Raw genomic sequence first — 20,338 nt, 5'->3', positions numbered from 1 at the left:
TTGGATTGTGCAAGAATGTGTTTATTGTTTTGTATGAGTGAAAGGATTTGGTAATTAACATTCATCTGTTTAAAACATTTGCGTTAATGAACTTTCTGATGTAATTAATGACCGGTGGCCACGAATAGACCAACATTTCATTTCTAGCGGTTGGATTGTTTTCTTTTGGACGGGTTTACACTTTCCTGGATGTTGCTAATTGAAATTGCAGACAATTTTGGAGTGAAACATTCAATGATAGTTGTGAGATATCTACATAGATACTAGATAGGTGACAGGCTTGTTTTTCCTTGTCCTAATTTGATGAAGCTGAAATAAAGCAACTTGGATCCTTCAATTTCTTGAATTAATTCAGTTTTATTGAGGAAAAAAACGAAGGGGCTTTCAGAAATGAGCTGATAATTAGATCTTGTATTGATAAGCTTACAATATACGTCCAATACTAACACTTTCCCAGTCATTGCTCTCCACTCGAGCTCTTTATGCAACGTTTGGATTCCTAGAGTCAAGGAGCAGAGGACTTGTGGTCAAGAGCGGGCGCTGTTTACGAATAAATGCACCGTGCCTTGTGGCAGCGTTTCTGCAGATGGTTAATGGCAGAGCAAAAGCTTACATTGATATATTAATGACTAACACAAATCGTGTGGTTGTTACTTTGGCTTTTGAACACTCCTTTTTATTGCAAACTGTTCAGCCAAGAACTAGTTTCCTTTGCCGATAGAGCCTTCTAAACATTTCCCGCCCTCCAAAAAAAACGGCCCTCACACCATGTGTCAATGCAATCAATTGGGAGCGTGTAACCTGGTTTATGATTCCGCCTTTCTCGATTCCAAACTGACCTTCTCTTTGTGAAAAATCACCTTTGGCTGTTAAATTGTTACAAGGTTGCTGTTAAAATGTCAGAACAGTTTATTTTCTCAAATACTTTGTTTTTGTTTCTAATGTTTGTTTGGTCAGTAGGTAAGGGTCAGCTTGTCCTATGGGATATAAAAGAGGACAACATACATTTGATATTGCTGTTGGTTTATTTTCGTTTGTGTTGTAACAACATCATGTTTTTCTTGTTTTTGGGTGGGTGGTGACACGTTTTACTGTCAAGTTATCGGGTTTCAAAGTTCCTGTCAAAAGTGCCGACCGTAAAGCTTAGGTTAAATTTTAGCGGTTGTCATTGACCATTATGATTATAGCACAACTTTGGGTTAATCCAGGGAAAACCGGTAAAATGGGGAAATCTGTCAGTTTTATAAAAATGGAGCGAAGGCTATAATTTTGTAGGTACTCATATACCCTGACAACGAAACGATTTCTCACAGAAAACAAAATATATTTTTGATCGGACGTCTGTAATATTTCAAGTCCTAACCAAATTGGTCTTCAAGTTGTCCAGACCCAGAGGGCCAGAGTATGCCTTGCCGTCTAGACACTGGGTAAGACTATACGGCATTCTTGACCTATAGGCATTATAGGTCGCGGTCAATGACCCCTACACTCTTAAATTAGCTTGTACCAACACAAATATTTACAATGTCCACAGGCCATTGACCAGGCTAATGACCAATGCTTGTGTTCTGATTTGTAACCCGTGCCGTTGGCAATGTGTGGTCAGTTTTAGGACGGTCACTCGGATCTCGGATCTTGTTGGTAGATCACGTCACCCGTTTCTCTGAAGAACCTCCCACTTGGTCTCCTTGTTTCGAGGTTAATTTAGCGGGGATGTGGGCTGAAACAGTTGTATCTATCCGCTCAAAGACGTCCCCCCCCCCCTCCAATTAAATGTTGGTATCTCCGCAAAGACGTTGTAAAGAAATGTTGTCAACAGATAATGATGTTTACTTTCACGTTGCTAAAAAATGTTACCGGATGTAATGCCCGTTAAAATGAACCGCAACATCCTTGAATTGCGTGAACCTTGCACACCTTCACCACCATGGCCCAATTTAATAAATCTGTACAAAATATAGCTAAGCACAAATTAAGAGGGGCACCAGTGACCACAATGTAAAATTAAGTATCTATTTTTGGCTGGTATTCTGTTTCTGTTAAGCAATACTTAGTTAGCAGAAGCTGTTTTAAGCAGAAAATACTGCCTGATAACTTTCTTTAACTTTCTTTGCTAAGTAAAACAAAACAAATGGTGGGGCACCAGACAATGTTAAAGGAACACGTTGCCATGGATCGGACGAGTTGGTCAAAAAAAAAAAGCGTTTGTAACCGTTTTTTATAAAATGCATATGGTTGGAAAGATGTTTTAAAAGTAGAATACAATGATCCACACAAGTTTGCCTCGAAATTGCGTGGTTTTCCTTCTACTGTGCGAACTAACATGGTCGGCCATTTATGGGAGTCAAAATTTTGACCCCCATAAATGGCCGACGTGTTAGTCGACGAAGTAAAAGGAAAACCACGCTATTTCGAGGCATGTTTGTGTGGATCATTGTATTCTACTTTAACAACATCTTTCTACCCATATGCATTTTATAAAAAACGGTTACAAACGCTTTTCAAAGACCAACTCGACCGATCCAAGGCAACGTGTTCCTTTAACGTTAACCAGGATGGTAACCAGTTTTTGCCAAGTAATATTTTTCTGTACTTAGCAAAATAGGAACAATTCCGACAGTCATCCGGAAGGGGGCTGCATAACCACAGGGGTGCAGTTTCGAAAACATTGAAGTCATAAACTTCCAAGAAGATCTTGACTCACGTTTAACATTTCACCAAATCCGTTTCGGTTTTGATGTGTTCTTCACAGTTGGTTAAACACTGATGAATGATTGGTTAAAGTCAGTGATTTTGCAAGAATAGCGTTGTTTGTTGGAATTCAGTCATGCATCCACTAGCTTGACAGGTTTGCATAGGAAACTTTACGGTGTAGTATTACCGGATTTGGGACTGAGGTGATTGTTTTAAGTTCTGAGAAACTGAAAGATGGGTTCGTTATTCATGAAACCTCAATCCATTTTACAATGTCTTTTACAATTCTTTTGAAGTCTCTTGTAAGTTGTAACTTTGTGGTTTTATTAACAATCTCGCTGAGTACATGCTAGCCAATCACATTAGCGAACCAGTGTTGGTCAGCAGTCTAAAGCGCGCCATCTACGTCCTAAAAGTTTGACAAACTTTGGAACGTTACATTTTTATTGTAGGGGATATTTATCTTGGCCGAGAAAAACATCTCTGCTAATTTCCAAACTTCAAGTGAAATTGTAATAGATGAGCATTAAATACAACGACACAAATTTAAGATTGCGTATCTGAAAATATTATTTGATGGAAAAGGTTTTAAAAGTAGTTTTTTTATCCTGTATATTTTCAGATGTTATGAAAGTTCTCCTTTAGTAAATTGGAACACACAAAATTTAGTTTTGTAGCCCGATAGTGCAGTGCCTCAAGCACGTGCATCAATTTACGTGAACTAGAAATTGTGTTTCTCTGCCCTCTACAATGTCGTCTTCTCGAACAAGGAGCCAACATTGTAATTATCACTAATTGTTGGAGACGAAGAAGCAAGATTCAGTGCAAAGAGACAATTCCACTCTTGGATGAAGGTAGGCTTTTGTGGTCTTGTTGTTTAGAACAATGTGTGGTACCTGACGGATTTGTAAATGTTGCTCACCGAGTGAGTGTGATTTAATTAATTGGGTTTGTGGGTGGGGTTGACCGGGGGAGGGGCGGGTCTATATAGGGGTTGGGTGGGGTTTGGGCTGGAGAGGTATGGGTGTGTGTCGGTAGGGGTTGTGCGGGGGATGTGCGGGGGAGGCACGGGCACTGGGCAGATGTAGTACAGGCCACAAATTCGTCGAGCAGTATCGCAGAAAAAAGGGGCGGAGTACCAGTTGCAACAATGTAAACTTATGGTTACTAGACCCAGTGAATGAGGCGCTGTATTCCTTTTTGAAAAATTTTAACATCTGCGGTCGTATCCCGGTTTGCACCCCACCCCAGATATATCACTTGTACTCGACATAATTTTCACCACACCAACCCACAAAAAATGCCCCAAAATGACTCAAAAACTCAAAAACCGCCTTCTGCTTGGCCTCTCGGTTTGTCAAGGTCTCCTAGGATGCAATTTTTTTATATAAAGTTCAACATCAATCACGACTTTAGTTTTCGGACTCTCATTAGGTCAAAAGTTAGGATTGCCGCTGCTATGCATATTGGATAAGATTTTGTGCAACACCTTGATCTCAACCCCCCCTCCCCTCCCCCCCCCCCCCCCCAACTGGTCCAGTATGTTCAACAAATCAATCAAACATTTGTATATCAGCCCTAGAATGCTTCACACAATCAATAATTAAATGGGGCACTTTTTTAATCCAGCAAAGAATTTGCTTGCATTTGTTACAAAGTGACTTTTTTTCTTGATGGAGTACAAGAAGTCGTCACTTTCCAAGTAAGAAATAACTTCCGCTATATTTCTCCTATATGAGTAGTCAAGCTTTTGAAATTCAAGATTTATTGTTAATCAAATTTCTCTGTACCTTATATTAATAAAAAGAAATATGGATTTCATCTGCAGATCAAATGTAAGAATTAGGTTAATAAAGTTAGCCTTAGGCTGATGGAGAATGCGTCAAAGAAAACAATTATGATTGACCTTCTGATTGATAAAGTACCCATATGTGCGGCTACATCAAATAGCTTAGTCTGAGAAGTTATGACGTTTGATTAATGCAAAGGTGCCGACAGACAGATTGTACAACTGCACTTGTGACACATTTCCAGGGTGAGAATGTCATCCCAATATTATTTTTTTTTCTGCCAGTAATGTTATAGCTTTCAAATCCCTTTCTTAAAGGGACGAAGTAAGTTTGTTTGACCTATAACATTTTCGCGAAAAGATGCCTGGAAATTATTCTGGAAAATTTTTGCTTTAAAAGTGTAGCATCACAATTGTAAGCGAGCAGTCTATTCAGGTAATGTCTACTTGCTTTATAAAGCAAGTCTCGCAGATTGAGTGAGAAAATACTTTAGATTCAAACTCAATTCAAAACTCAATTTTCCTAAAGACCACAGCTTTTTAATTGGAATAATTATAAAGATGATTTGTGCCAATTTTAACTTAACCTCAAAGTCTTTTATATGACATTTTACCATGCGTTAATACATCACAATTCACCAATTGGATCGTCGCACAACTGCACTTGTGACACATTTCCAGGGTGAGAATGTCATCCCAATATTATTTTTTTTTCTGCCAGTAATGTTATAGCTTTCAAATCCCTTTCTTAAAGGGACGAAGTAAGTTTGTTTGACCTATAACATTTTCGCGAAAAGATGCCTGGAAATTATTCTGGAAAATTTTTGCTTTAAAAGTGTAGCATCACAATTGTAAGCGAGCAGTCTATTCAGGTAATGTCTACTTGCTTTATAAAGCAAGTCTCGCAGATTGAGTGAGAAAATACTTTAGATTCAAACTCAATTCAAAACTCAATTTTCCTAAAGACCACAGCTTTTTAATTGGAATAATTATAAAGATGATTTGTGCCAATTTTAACTTAACCTCAAAGTCTTTTATATGACATTTTACCATGCGTTAATACATCACAATTCACCAATTGGATCGTCGCAAAATGAAAATCACCTAAAGTTTATCCAGAAAATTGAAACTGATGGACTTTTGAAATGAAGTTTGGAACCTCGAACAAGAGAACAAATGAGAACAATTGGGTGAGAATAAACCAGGTGCCTCATGGAAAATTTCCGAAAAGTTCTGCACAGCGGTTGTAAGCCATACAATAATATTCCCCGCAAGTTTCACTGCAAATTGAAAATCACCTAAAGATTATCAGAAAGTTTAACCTGATGGACTCCTTGAAAATGGTTAGGAAGCTTGTGCAAATGAACAGAAATTAGAAAAATTGGCTTAGAGTAAACCAGGTGCCTCGTGGAAAACTTAAGAATAGGCTCCTCACAGCGGTTGTAAGCCGTATAATATTCCCTTAATTTCCCCTTGTCGGTAAACTTCCCTCAAATTGCATTCCCACTTGGGAACCTAAAACCAAGCTCTTTGTGCGGCATTTCTTTGGTGTGAACTCACGTTGATTTCAACCGGTATTCATCTGTGAATGTGATACCATTCAGTCTGGGGGAAAGGTTACCGATGATGTTGATATTGGCTTAAGGGGGATTGTAAGTTCTGGCTTATGTGTTGCCGACGAGTTGTGTATCAGTTAAAACCCAACGCCTTGAAGGAATTTACGCGTGTTACATTGTATGTGAACTTTTCTGGAGGTGAGAGTAATGGAGAAGGCAAATATATCACCTTGCCAATCTTTGTTATCCTTAAGAGTCATTTACCCTTGTAGGTAATTTAAAATGTGAACACAATGGTTGAAACTTCATTATCCCATACTGGGGATTGTAATTCAAAAGTCCCTTTGGTACTTAAGTAAGAGGACTACTCCGTTTAACTACTTTCTTCCTTTTTCTTTCATTTAAAAAATGCAAGTTCACTCCAAACAAGGCTACGAGAAAATATGTAAGATAAGAAAATAACTCAGGGGAGCTGAAGGTAGGAATTGATATTCCTCTGAAACAGTTTACAGTAGATTGGAGGATGGAGGGAAACCTGCACCGGCCAAGGAGTTCCAACTTTGTTCTATGTACGACATCTCAGCAAAGAAGATGTCCCATTTAACGCAACATTAAGAATTAAACTTAAAGAAATTTATGTAATTTGAAGACCATCACTGACTGATTTTTTGCATTTTCTTTGAAGTGAATTGTGCAACAATAGTTTACACCATTCTATCCTTCCTTGTTTTGATCAACATTAAATAATGATACAAGATTTGATCTTCTTACAAGTTTGCTGTGAACCGTTGAATACTATCTGCAAATATTTGCTCAGTTTGATTTTGATGTAAGCCTGCAACCAAATTGTGTAAAATAATCTTACGAAGAAGCTCGTGGTTTGGATGGGTTTGGTTGACTCATCACTCTGACAATTGTTAATCCTGTCAAAGCAGTTCACAGTTTACTGCTACCCTAAATGGGTAGACACAATACAAGGTTCAACACCACCTGTTCTTATTAATGATGACACGTTTTACATCATCATCACAGACATATATTTCATCAGCAAGAAAATGTCAGCTGCTAATTTTTGTCCAGGTGCGAATGATTGAGCAAGTTTTTAAATCGGGAAAGATCCAGGCTTGAAATGAGTGGAAACAATGAACAAAAAGTAAGTCCAGATTTATCACACCACAGGCATATAGACTCGACCTTTTTCAAAGACCTTTTACAAAATAAATTGGCCTTGCTCAAAAGATGAAATTCCAGGCTGGCTTTATCAGGAAGACACGTAGTAGTTGTAATTTCTTCAAGAAATGTCCAGTATGATTAATGTAGAACACACTTTAAGAAAACAACAGGGTGTGGACTCATGCTCTGCTTGTCTCACTTACACCCCATGGGTATTTCAAACTAAAATTAAGGGTCATAACTTTCCCTGCCCTCAGGTGTAAGGGAAAGACAATTAGGTGCAAGTGTATGGTCAGTGTTTGAAGCTATGGTCACTAGAATGAGATTGACCAGTTATGAAAGCGTTCAAGCAGCAAATAGGAAATTACTCAGAAGAGACCATCTGGGGATATAGGTGACGCAGTTTGCCACTCTGTAGATAATTTATTTTGTCTTCAACGCCCTTCTTTTCAATGAAACCATGTCGCTCCATGATGAAACAACCCATTGGTTAAGACTAATGGACAATTGATAACAATCAATTATGTGTTACAGGTGTATAGAAAAAAACCTTTGATATGTGAGTTCTAAGCTTGGGCGATATCGATTTATTTTATTCACGATGTATCGCCGGCAATATATCGCGATATTCGATATCATCGCGATTAACTAAATTTGACATCATCAGTCTTCAAACTCCAAGTGAAAGTTGTAGAAGAGACAGTCATAGCATAAGAGAGGTGTTCTAATGACCTATTCTTCTGGTTTTACTCCAAACCTATGGGGTGCAAGATGTCTCAGCTAGCAAATACATCGCAATATATCGCGATTATCGCGATATATCGAAATTTTGATTAAAACCAAATCCATCCGATATCGAAATCATTTCCAAATTAATATCGCGATATTCGATAATATCGTGATATCGCCCCAGCTTAGTGAGTTCTTACCTTTCTCCTAATCGGGTCTTTTATTTCATTATTAATCACTTAACCACTTTGTATCGGTAATCCAAAGAATTTTTCGTGGCCATACGTAGTGTAAAAAAAATTAAGAGAGCTTCTGGAAAAAAAGCTTTCCCTTTGAAAATCTTGTTGCTACAATGAAACTGAGACTTGAGACAAAGGAAAGACTTTCCATTTTTGTACTCCAAATTTATAATCGAAAGAACAGAGGCGGTCTTGAGTCGGGGACTACACAATAACCCCCGGAAAAAGGATATTACGAGCATGATTTCGAGTTCTTTTTGTCCCCCTTGGTACAGGTGAAACAAAGTGTAGCACATTAGGTGCATGCTGTGCATGCTAAGCAATGAAATGTCTGGCTGGAGTTTCAGGTCAGCCGTCTGACTGACTGCAAACAAATTGATTACATAATGAGTCACATAGAGTTGTGCACTTTCTTGTTTCTTTTCTTCTCTTGATGTCTTAAGAATGTGGTAAGATTACTAAGAAAGTCAATCCTCTTTTTCTTAATCAGTTTGACATATATGTCTACAGGTATGATTAATGATATCTCGATGCTCCAGTACAGGCGTAACTCCGACCCAAGATATTCCACAAGACATCTCGATATCTCATGGGATCTGATAACATTATTATCTCGTTGACTTCAGCTCTTAGAATGACAAGAATTGCTCAACAATTTTCCCTGGGAATCAACGTGTGCCAAAATAATTTCATTGACAGCTGTTGTTCATCAGATAAAATTTTCTGGTTATCAATTTTCCCGAGACTGATCAATCAGAACATAGTTGCTGTTGGGAGTTTTGCCTTAAGCAGTTGAAGAAATTAAATTGTATCCATTATGAATGGGGGAGTTGAAGAAAAAAATCACCTTGATAAATCATTATGTGAAATTGTACGGTACTATTTAAACATTTTTGGAGAGTAAAATGTCAACATTGGACAGAAAGAAGTAAGATGATCAATGGTACAATCATTAAAGCCGTTTTCATCGCAAGCGTTTTCCCTACGGTAGGATTTATGAGAATGATTGGTATTTTATAATAGTTCACTTGGAAAGGAAAGTAGGTAGGAGCAAAATGCTTTAGGGGCTGTTAAGGTGCCATAGACCTTATCGCAAATGTTCGGTACGCGCACAATAGACGTAGAATGAGGTGCATGCTGGTCTAGCTAGCTATCAAATTTGATCACTAGCTAGACCAGCATGCACCTCATTCGACAGTTTGCGCTTGCGCAATGGTATTTGCGAAAGGGTCTATAGGCATCTTAGCAGCACAGGTTAGAATACAAGGGTTTGAGTTTGGGGAGAAAATCAACAAGACTGCTGGGCTTGTAGCTCATCATTTTTTTCATCAAATTTTTTTACAAGACATCAATGAGTCAAAATAAAAATGATAATACTTCAATTACTGAAAAAAATAAAGATATTTATCACTTATCAGACTCAACATTAAAACCTCAATAAAAAATAAAGATACACAGTGAAGTATTTTTTTTAAACTGGTCAATATTCAGGCAAATATTATACTTAGGGCCCTGTCACGGAGGCAACTTTTGCAGGCAACTTGGAGGCAAACTTGGAGGCAAACTTGGAGGCAAACTTGGAGGCAACCAACTGCAGTACATACTACAGGACCATTTGGTAACACATGAGTAATTTTTTCAAACAATGTCTTCTGATCCCCCCAACAAGTATGTGAATATTCCAATGTGACTGCCTTTTCTTCATAGACATTGCCTTGCACTAGTTGCCCGTAAATTGCCTGGTGTGACATGGGCCTTACACTATGTGGGGAAGGTATTAATTAAAGCACAAGGGTCTCTGCACTTCAAAGTTTCACTTTTCACACTCTGAATAATCACTTATATCCATAGTTTAACTCTGCAGCTCACAGTAGTAACACTTGTAATCCTGTATCGTCAAACTGTCAGATAGTGAAATAGTCTGGAGCCAATTGGCTTTTTTTACCACTGGATATGATATCTGAGGGTAAAGACACCAGACATTTGGAAGATTTCCTGTTTTGAAATTGAATGCTTAAATGTTCCCCAGCGTGACAACATAACAGTCTGCGCATCAGTCCCAAATGATAGGAACATCATGAGGCGTTTAGACACCTGTGCCACTGAACTCTCAGCGAAAATTACCTAACTTCCTTTCTATGACTTTCAACCGAAGGTCATCATGTTGTCATGAGGTGGCAAAAGGAGTGAGGGTTGGACCCTCGTTGGTTCAGTTGGCCTTGACTTTGAGCAAAATGTCAAAGTACATTGACCTATTTGTGAAGACAAGGTCTTAAATTGAACCTTCAGTCATTGGAGGGAGTGTCGGATGTGGGAGGGTAGGGGTTGCTTCTTGGAGTTGTGGGAGTGGGGGGGGGGGGGGGTTACAAACTAGCCCTTTCACTCACTCATAAAAGGTCAAACAAATTGCTATTCCTTTCGTCTTGAACCTAGTGTCAGGAGTGTCGGGTGTGTGAAGGTAGGGGGGGGGGTTACGGACTAGCCCTTCCTGTACCTCCTAATAGGTCAAACAAAGTGCTATTCCTTTATGCTCCCCCAATTTAAAAATTGAACTTCAGTCTTGAACCTAAGAGGAGGGAGAGTCTGGTGTGGGGGGTAGGGGCTGCATCTAGGAGCTGGGGGGGGGGGGGGGGGGTGGTGGCGCTGTTCAGACTAGCCCTTCTTATCACTCCTAAAAGTGTTATTGCTCTCGGCTTGCCAAACTCCAGTATGAGTTTACAGACATTACTGCCTCAGCTTGTGGTGTGGCCCTCCTATTCTAAGGGAGTGCCCATTTGTTTAGAGGATCACATTTTGACGACAGGTTCTTGTTTTCCGTATAAACATGTCTGCTGGTTTCCGTGGACCACAATCCAGTCATGTTTTCAGCCTAAACTAAACCTATGACTGTTTTTTTCTCCGCTCTCCCAATCCCTTGTGTACTTGATGACCCGCTGGGGTATTTTACAAGCAATAATCTCATAATTGGTGTTGCACCTCCCTTGGGGCTATTGTGGGGTCCCTTGTGACCTATTAGTGTCCTAGGCTAAACTAGTCCATTGACCTCATGAAGGTAGCTCAGACTTTTGGTCAAGTAAGAAACGCTTTGGGGAGATCGATTTGTAGCCTATTGTTGTAGGATAGACTTAATTGTGTAATGCGTTACTGCATTAGTCAGGATTGTTGGCATTTTACACCTGTTTGGGTGGTTCCACCTGTGTGTCCCTAAAAGGTGAGGCAAAGTCAAGTTTGAAGTTTTGAAGAATTCCCCAATCTGAAAAAAAAGCAACGCCAATCCGCAATTGGGATAAATTAGAGTTAACAGTTAACGGCATATCTTCACTGGTAGGTTAGTTGAAAAACTCTTACAAATTCAGAAATAGACCTTTATTATCCTTTTTTGAAAATGTGATGCGATCAGGCTATATGTGTTTGTTGGAAATATCATTAAGGAGAAACAAGCCAAAACAGGTCAAAAAGGGTGTAATTTCAAGGAATATTATTTTTACATTGAAGTGCCAAAATTTATGTTATTTTTATATTGACATCTTCTTTGCTGATGAATAACATCAAAAAGGGGTTAAAATTTTGTGTTTTTCTGACCATGAAGTTTTTTTCACAAAAATGAATGTACTGACTATCACAAAAATGAATGTACTGACTATCAGATGGAGAGCGTTAGTAGGCCTACCTCAGGAATTCTATTCTGTTCTTTATGAATGAATTGTTACAAACCCCTTCAAGTATGTTTGCCTTGCTTGTTTGTCTGCCCGTAGATGTTTTTGGAAGAAATAGTCTAAAAATAGGTGAATTTTTAAAACCCACAGTTTATCCCTTGTTAGGCACCGCAATGTCTGTGAATTTTACACTGAACTGTTGAAAACAAAATACGAATTACCAGGACACTCATTAAAGGAAATGCCGAAAGCGTTCATCTTTAGGCCTATACCCTGTTGGTGACCTGTGGTTTCTTGACAACAACTGTGTTAAGAATAGCCATTGGTCTACATGGTTCCATTTAACTAGTTTGGTATATAGTTCCGACTAGCTTTGGTGCACCTATTTAAAAAACCATTACATCTTAGTTTAGTTTGATGCAGAATTCCATGTTAACTCTTGACCATATCAAGTAAACTACTTTATGATTTTGAATTTTGAACTTAAATATCAGAATTAATTTCTATGGAATAATGTCCTTATCTAAAGCCTTTAAATTGAGCTGAAGACATTGATGTTTTTATCTTGGAGACGGCAGAAGTCCATAGTGATAAGTCTTTAAGAACATGAGATAAATTAGACCTGACAGAGAAAACTTCCCCCGTCCCCCCATCCCGCTGTTCGATCAAATTGGCACCCATCGGAGCCCATTTTCTCTCCTCTTTGAACGTCTCAAGACATCTTGAGACAGGAAAACATGAATTAATGACCTACTGCTGAGCGGAGCATTCATGCAGAGGGGTTGAACATCAACCCACCAGGGAGACTTGTAATATTAAGGAATAAAAGACGTTCTTATTGTTAGATCTAGACTAAGTCTAGGATCACATGACCCTGTGAGTCAGTGGTTTTGAATCCAATAAAGCTAAGACCTTGTATTTCTTGTGATTGTGATTCTAGAATGAATTTCTCACTTTGTTTCAATAGACCTTACAATATTTTAGTTAGAGGTGATTTTATCTTGTTAAGGAATAGATTATATTTGGTTTGCGGTAATACCGTTATGTGTGTTTACTTGCCAGGTAGATTTTGTTCTTTGGAGGAATAGATTGTAAGATGTTGGACAGCAATTATACCCATGTATTGACCCAATTCACCTGACGTCATCATCAGAATAATCTTGGATGTGCCATTTTGGTGGTCAATGTCAACTAGTTAATGTCAACGTGTGTTATTCAGAGAAGTGCGCATTTTAGGCGACGTGGCGTTAACACGTAAACCTATTGACCACCAACATTGTGAGCGTGGCATCAGTAGCCCTGTGTGACGCACGTGCAAGGGGTCAATAGGAAGTGTAAAGTAGTGTTTCAGTGCAATGTAAAGCTAGTAGAATATCCCACAGTTCTGGCCTCAGTGTAACCATAGAGTAAGGACATAGCTACATGCGAAGATGCTTAGAGTGGGTGTAGTGAAGGTGTGTACAGTGGGACAATGAGAGAGAGCCGTCTTGGCACAAACAATGAAAGTACCTGTAGTATAGAAGAGGCTTAGGAGACGGAACATTCAACAGAAAAGTTTAAGAGATGATACCTGGACTTGTGGAAGGACAGGATGAACTTGAATGATGATGATACCAATTTATTTGCCAAGAACCCAATGTGTTCAGCTAAACCACAGTATATTGGGCCAATTCACCCGTCTTCTTCTTCACAATAACATTCGTTGCCATTTAGGGAGGCAATGTCACGCATTCATATGAGCGCATTTCAGGTAACCCAGCATTTACACTCTAACCAGACACTCAGACAGAAGCTGCGTAAGACTCGAGTGCAAGGGGTCAATGGAGTTTTCAATCCAAAAACTTTCAAACACCTTTTGAAGAAGTGTTTTTCACATTTTGTTGTTTGTCCATTTGTTATCTACTGTAGGATGTTCATTATTTAATCATGCTGTCATCATAAGTTTGAGTTGGTGTAGTTTTAGTTACATGCTATGGATTAGTATAGTCACTTTTACTTGCCTTTTGCCTGTCAAAACAATTGTTGATATTTTGACAGAATTCAATTTGGCATATTGCCAGAAAGCAATGTGCTACTTAGACCACATTTTGCTAAATTTTTAGGATGGGAGGAGCAGGAGGATGGGATGTGTAGGTACTTGTCTCCTTTTTAATTGGGAAAAGAATGAACAGAGAAAACATCAAACTTCTTTAACACATGAACAACAGACATGAGTATTCACACTCAATTTGATCCAATGTAAATCAACAAACCCATAAATATTTTAGCTTATTTAGTCACCAGAAACTAGTGAAAAAAACTCCTCTATAGGTATTCACTGGTTTAAAATTTGGTCCACTTCGATCGAAACTAATTGTTTTATCCATTTCACAAAAATCTAAAGCATGTCGAGCAAAAAACCCAAAAGAGAAGTTGCATATTCTGCGCCTTGAACACCCAGCAGGGTGGATACGTGCGCATTACAAGTATTATTCTTCTTATTATTATTTATTATTATATATTTGTTAACCTTACCAATGTTGTTCGAACCATTTAAGAACATGAGTATTTGGGGTATAGGGTCAGACAAGAGTCACTGTCATGCCCTGCCATCCTCACCCAAATCTTTTCATCCAAGGTTAGTCCCCCTTAGCGGCAAAGTTCTATCCTAAGCAGTTAGAACTGATGCGGGTGCATAGTAGGCTGGCGCTGGGCCAAATTTCATAAATACCTGCTAAATTGTAGCTAAAACGCACATTAAAATTGTGCTTATAAGAATAAGCTTGCCAGCCAAAATACAGTTCCGTGTGTATGCTACTCCTACCTGGGCCTAATTTTCTAATTCTGTTAAAGGAACACGTTGCCTTGGATCGGACAAGTTGGTCAAAACAAAAGCGTTTGTAACCGTTTTTTATAAAATGCATATGGTTGGAAAGATGTTTTAAAAGTAGAATACAATGAGCCACACAAGTTTGCCTCGAAATTGCGTGGTTTTCCTTCTACTGTGCGAACTAACATGGTCGGCCATTTATGGGAGTCAAAATTTTGACCCCCATAAATGGCCGACGTGTTAGTCGACGAGGTAAAAGGAAAACCACGCAATTTCGAGGCATGTTTGTGTGGATCATTGTATTCTACTTTTACAACATCTTTCTACCCATATGCATTTTATAAAAAACGGTTACAAACGCTTTTCAAAGACCAACTCGACCGATCCAAGGCAACGTGTTCCTTTAAGTAGAAAATGCTGCTTAGCAAAGTTCTTTGAAACCAGTGGAAACGTGTAAATTCTATGCAATGTTGGCTGGTAAACTGTTTCAGCTAAGCATGATTTCTCTTTCCTAAGGAAGTTTGTGTGCTTACAGGTGGGCACTGGCCTGCTTATTGATGTTAACACTCTGGGTACTGCAGTTTGTTGATTCTGATTGGTCAATGGGGAATTTCAATTGAACGTGACAGTTTGTTGATTGGCTGTCCCAGGTGAAATAAGTCCTTCTGGAATAAATGTTAATAACATTTGACATGAATTTCCCATGGGACATTTGTTGATCACAAAATCAGCGGATATGACATCATTTGGATTCATGTACTTAAAGGGATCCTATCTTCTTCTTTTTTTTTTCTTATTTTCGTTTTCTTTTTTTAGTGATGAGATTCAGCTCGTAAAATGTTTTCCTTAAACTATCGGTTTTCTAGAAAAGAATCCTTGTAAACAAAAACTTTGTTTGCCATTTTGAGAAATTAACCTTAAAGGGTTAGCCTAGATGTTTTTTTGTATGTTATCCCGTAGTTTTCGAGAAAGAAGTAATTTTCCACGAATTTGATTTCGAGACCTCAAGTTTAGATCTTGAGGTCTCGAAATCAAGCGTCTGAAAGCACACAACTTCGTGTGACATGGGTGTTTTTTCTTTAATTATTATCTCGCAACTTCGATGACCAATTGAGCTCAAATTATTACAGGTTTGTTATTTATGTGTATGTTGAGATATACAAGTGAGAAGACTGATCTTTGACAATTACTAATAGTGTCCAGTGTCTTTTAAATCTGGGAAGTGTTACTGTCAAATTCTTACAAAATGTTCTTCCTGCATGGCTAGATTTGTTTCGGATTTTCAGAAATATCTAAAAAAAAATGTGACCACCTTTTGAAATGAAATTTTCACATGTTTTAAAACAATCAAACGGTTAAAAAAAAACAAAGGTTTGCCTTTAAGATAACACCCTGTCATATTGAGTATTTCTTAAGATGAGTGGAACCAGCACTTGCCAATATTGTATGAACCGTTAGATTAAAAATCCATAGATTTATATTTTTTGATAGTCGCCATAACTAACATTCCTGACTGATTATCTGCACTGATCATGTTGAGTGATGACGTCATGACATCACAGCACCAGTCCGAAGTAATGACCCTGACTACACTTGGACCTACTCATTCCAGTTATCATGACAAGGTTTTCTCTGAATTCCCCCGAGGTGTTTAAAGATCAGAAGAATTCCAGTGAGAAAGAAAACAATCAAGATGAGTAAAATGACTTTGGAAAAAGAAGAGGAGAGATGCAAACTGAAGAGGTTGGGAGGAGGGAGTTGAAATCACACAAGGTTAAGATGAAGGGGTAACAAGCGCTGCTCTCCCCTACCCTCTTCTCCCTTCTCCTCTCTATGGGAAATGAGTTGGCTCACAATGCCCAATACTTCAACCATTGTCACTTAAGGATGTTCAAGATTCAGTCATGCTTTTTAAAATAAGTACTTTATTATTTGGTTTTACCCATGCACCAGAAATTAATATACTTTATCCCTGAGGCAAATGTAAAATCTACAAAAGTATAAACCAATTTATGACAATTATTTGTCTAATTACACTTTTTATAATGTGATCTTTCTACAGTGTTTTTTTCTAACACCTTTTTGAACCTGCTCTTGATAACTGAAATTTGAAAAAGCTTTTCAAACTCTTTGCACTGAGGTTAATTTAGATCAATATATATAGTTGAAGTGATTTGAAATCACAGATGTGCGTGTATCCCTTCAATCTAGAGGTGTCAAGTAGCAGGTGGTTGGAGTCACGGCTGTACTGTGACTGACATTAAAACATACCTGAATCCGAAATGAAGTTTTAATAACATTGAGAATGTTGGATAAGACTACATGGGGTAAACCCACAGGATCGCTGTCCTCTTAAGGAATACATTGGGTGAAGTTAACCTTCAATTGCCTTGAATTAATTTCTTTGAATTTCTTTGAATTCATTGTTTAACAAACTCTTGACTATTGTCAAGACTTTTTTCTCAGATATTTTTCTCACATGAATATGTCGGCAGATAACTTCCTGCTTACAGTTTTTGTAGTCTAAAGACAGAGAACCATAAATAGGTGTTTTTCTATTTTTTCAAGGAAAATATTGGAGATACACTGGTTGTACATTTTGTGAAGAATTTGCACTTGTTTGAACTGAAGCTGTTTTTTTCTGTATTGAATTACAGGACAAAAGAATTATAAGATTGAAGACAAACACATTTTCAAAGAAGATAATTTGACTTCATAAAATACCACTAAAGGTGGTCGGGTTGGAGTAGTGGTATCTTTCTTCCTTTTCCACCTCTAGGACCCGGGTTCGAATCCTACCAGGGCACTATGTGGATTAGTTTTCAGTTCCTACCCGAGTGCGTAGGTTTTCCCTGGAATATTTTCTTGGGGTTTTCTTAAAACTTGAACTTCCTGGCCTTCTTGACATTGTGTTCTTGGATAGTACAGTGATTAATTTTGCTTTTCTGAGAGTCCTTGGCTTCACAACCAGAATAAATGAATCTTGAAAAGTGAAGAAAAACCCCATAAGTTAAAGAAACTCAAAACATGTTGTCTTTTTGCCCAACAAATGAACTATTGACTACTAGGATCACCTACCAAGGTTTATCTCTTCATTCTGTTAGTGTGTGTTGTGGGTCGATGTTGGAGGTGGTTGGATGTATTGTTGATAGTTAACTAAAAGGTCATATTATTATGTCATTCTGCAATGTTTGTTTTTATTTTAGTCTGGACCCATCCTTGAATTGATGTGTGTAATGGTAATATTTACATAAGACTATGAACAGTTCACATTGCAGATGGGGTAGAATGCTTGTACATGTGAGCAATGTCATGCCAGGGACGAACATTTTCAGATATTTATAATTCAGAATGTGTATGTCTGCCTGGTGAAGAAAATCTGCGATTATATTTTCCCCAGATGTAACAAAATTGTGCTCTTTGATCAACTCCTCTATAGCCCTGATGATACAGTTTCCAAAAGCTCTCTCAATACTTTAACCAAAAAGTGGAAATTTAATTATTTCAGCATACCTCCTATAGATTAGTTCATTTAGTTTGGTACATTTTCTGTAATTTTTCTTAAGATTTTGGGTAGAATTTTTTTTATTTGAGTTGGGAGGGAGGATTTGTCACTTGTTTAAAGGTATACAGGATTAGTACAAATACAAAAATCATTATTGATTTTCAGCTGAAGGCATAAGTTACTACTAGACCCATTTTGTGTGTCAAATATTTCCTTCTGAAATAAAGTAAATTGTTATGCAGTACTAAGAATATCTTGTAATTAGGGTTTGTGCCAAACTTATATTTGATGAGGTCGAAGGTATTATTTGGACATTTCTAAATTTAGACAAATATCCAATATTTTGAAATAAGTCTAGGCCCTTGAGGTCTTTTAGAATTCTAAAAATTTGTGGGTTTGAGATTGGAAGAATGAAATTAGTCATTTATGAATCAACAACCTGAAACTGTTTACTCAATGTAACTAAAAATGGGTGACTTTGAAATAAAGGAAGTTTGCACCTCGCACCATGATAAATATAAACTAGACAATGTTTGCTGTGTTCTGGTCTACGTGTGAATTTGTCTGAATTTGCCGTCAAGGGTAGCGATTTATTTCACAATAATCATTCATAATGCAAAATTGAAATTGTTTGCATATTTGTCAAAGGTCAAAGGTAATCAACAATTGATATTCACATCCTGCATCAGCTTTTGTTGTTTTGATAAAAATAGTTTTGTTGTCTGTTGCATTCCAGAGGAATGTGACAATGAGTAAGATGCAACCTGAAAATATAAATATAAAAAATAGTTATTTAGATTTATCATCCATGGAAAAAACACCTGTTTCTGAATGTCATAATTTTTTAACTGTAAACACACAGGTATAGAAGTACAATTGAATTGGTTCAATGGCCACAGGGACTGAGCTGGTGGTAGATTGGCTTTTAAGATAAGGTATAAAAAAGTGCAGACAAACTACAAAGAAATTACCAAAAGTTGGTCAAGCTCTGGGTGATTATGATTGTTTTGCTCATAGCAGATTTAACACCGATTTGTTATGACGTTAAGGAAAACTTCCTCCATCTTCAACAAATTCAGATGGAAACCTCACAAACTTTAACAAATGTATTTCTCTGGGTCAAAACCAATGTCACGCTTGATGCTTTGTTTTTGAAAATGCAAGGGCACCAAGGCATTTTCTCCTTGGAATAGGGCACCTCTGTGAAGATTTTTATATGTGATGAAAATTAGCTCAAGATCTTCAGATGAACATTAAATTGTTGAAGGATTAGTGAGAAATTAAGAGGGGGGGGGGCATAAGATAAGAGCACACTTTATAAAATAAATTTGTTTTGCACCCTTTTCATAGAACCCCAAAACAGCTATCAATCACGTTGCACTTACTTTCAATGTTACTTTTTGTAAGGTTGCATAACATGATTTACACTGAAAATTGGGGGGGGGGGGGGGGTCCAAAGAATATTTTCTGTGAATGAATAAATTTTGACAGATGATGCTGTTTCAAAATGGATTGGTGATGTTAATCTGGAGGTCTATGGTTCAAGTCCCGCTCCAGTCAAGTTTTCTTTGTAACAAAGCCCAAACTATTAGAAATATAACTTATAAGTCTAACTTTACAGTCAGCCAAGGTAAGAATCCCGACTATATGGTAAGTTGGTATAATTCACATGGCTTGGTGAGGCCATTAACCGCATAAGGCATTGAGAGTTGTGATCATCTTTAGCTCTCGGGTTCTGGATGTGGTTACAAAATCCCTATAGCCATTGATATTAATCTAATTGCATTATAAGTCCACCAGCAATAAACCACAAACATGTTTGCAGTATCAAATGAAGGAAAGTTTAATGCCACATTAGGACTGGAGGCTCCAATAGGTAATCTTGTACGTATACAGACTGCCTTTTGTTAAAAGCTTTCCTCTGTAGAGCTCATGTCCAGGAAAGGGGGGATTTCAAGAGCCAAGTTTATTCAGCAATTGAGAACACTTGCTTTTGGTGTTACTTAATCCTACTTGGACTGCACTTAATTGGTTTACATATACTTGATGTGATTTGACTGCACTTGTAGATTAAAGTTGTCTCCCCTTCCCTTGAAGCGTTCCCAGAAGAGTTCATTGAACTCTTACCTTTGACCCTGTTGCACTAAAACTAGCTTGACAAAACATCCAACTTCCCTAGTTGAGAGGG

The 20,338-nt window shown here is 37.9% G+C and overlaps 1 protein-coding gene across 1 annotated transcript in view; it reads left to right on the top strand.

The window, feature by feature from the left end:
- Nucleotides 1-3,379: 3,379 nt before the first annotated feature.
- Nucleotides 3,380-20,338, top strand: part of LOC139936896 (semaphorin-5B-like) — a 158,916-nt gene continuing 141,957 nt past the window's right edge. The window contains exon 1 of the mRNA XM_071931708.1: nt 3,380-3,548. The gene's annotated coding sequence lies outside the window, so the exon portion shown is untranslated. The remainder of the gene's footprint in view (nt 3,549-20,338) is intronic.

This window comes from Asterias amurensis, chromosome 5 (genome assembly GCF_032118995.1).
Source record: "Asterias amurensis chromosome 5, ASM3211899v1".
NCBI lineage: Eukaryota > Metazoa > Echinodermata > Asteroidea > Forcipulatida > Asteriidae > Asterias > Asterias amurensis.
Note: the sequence above shows the minus strand (reverse complement) of the source record. Positions and strands in the feature narration are given on the sequence as shown.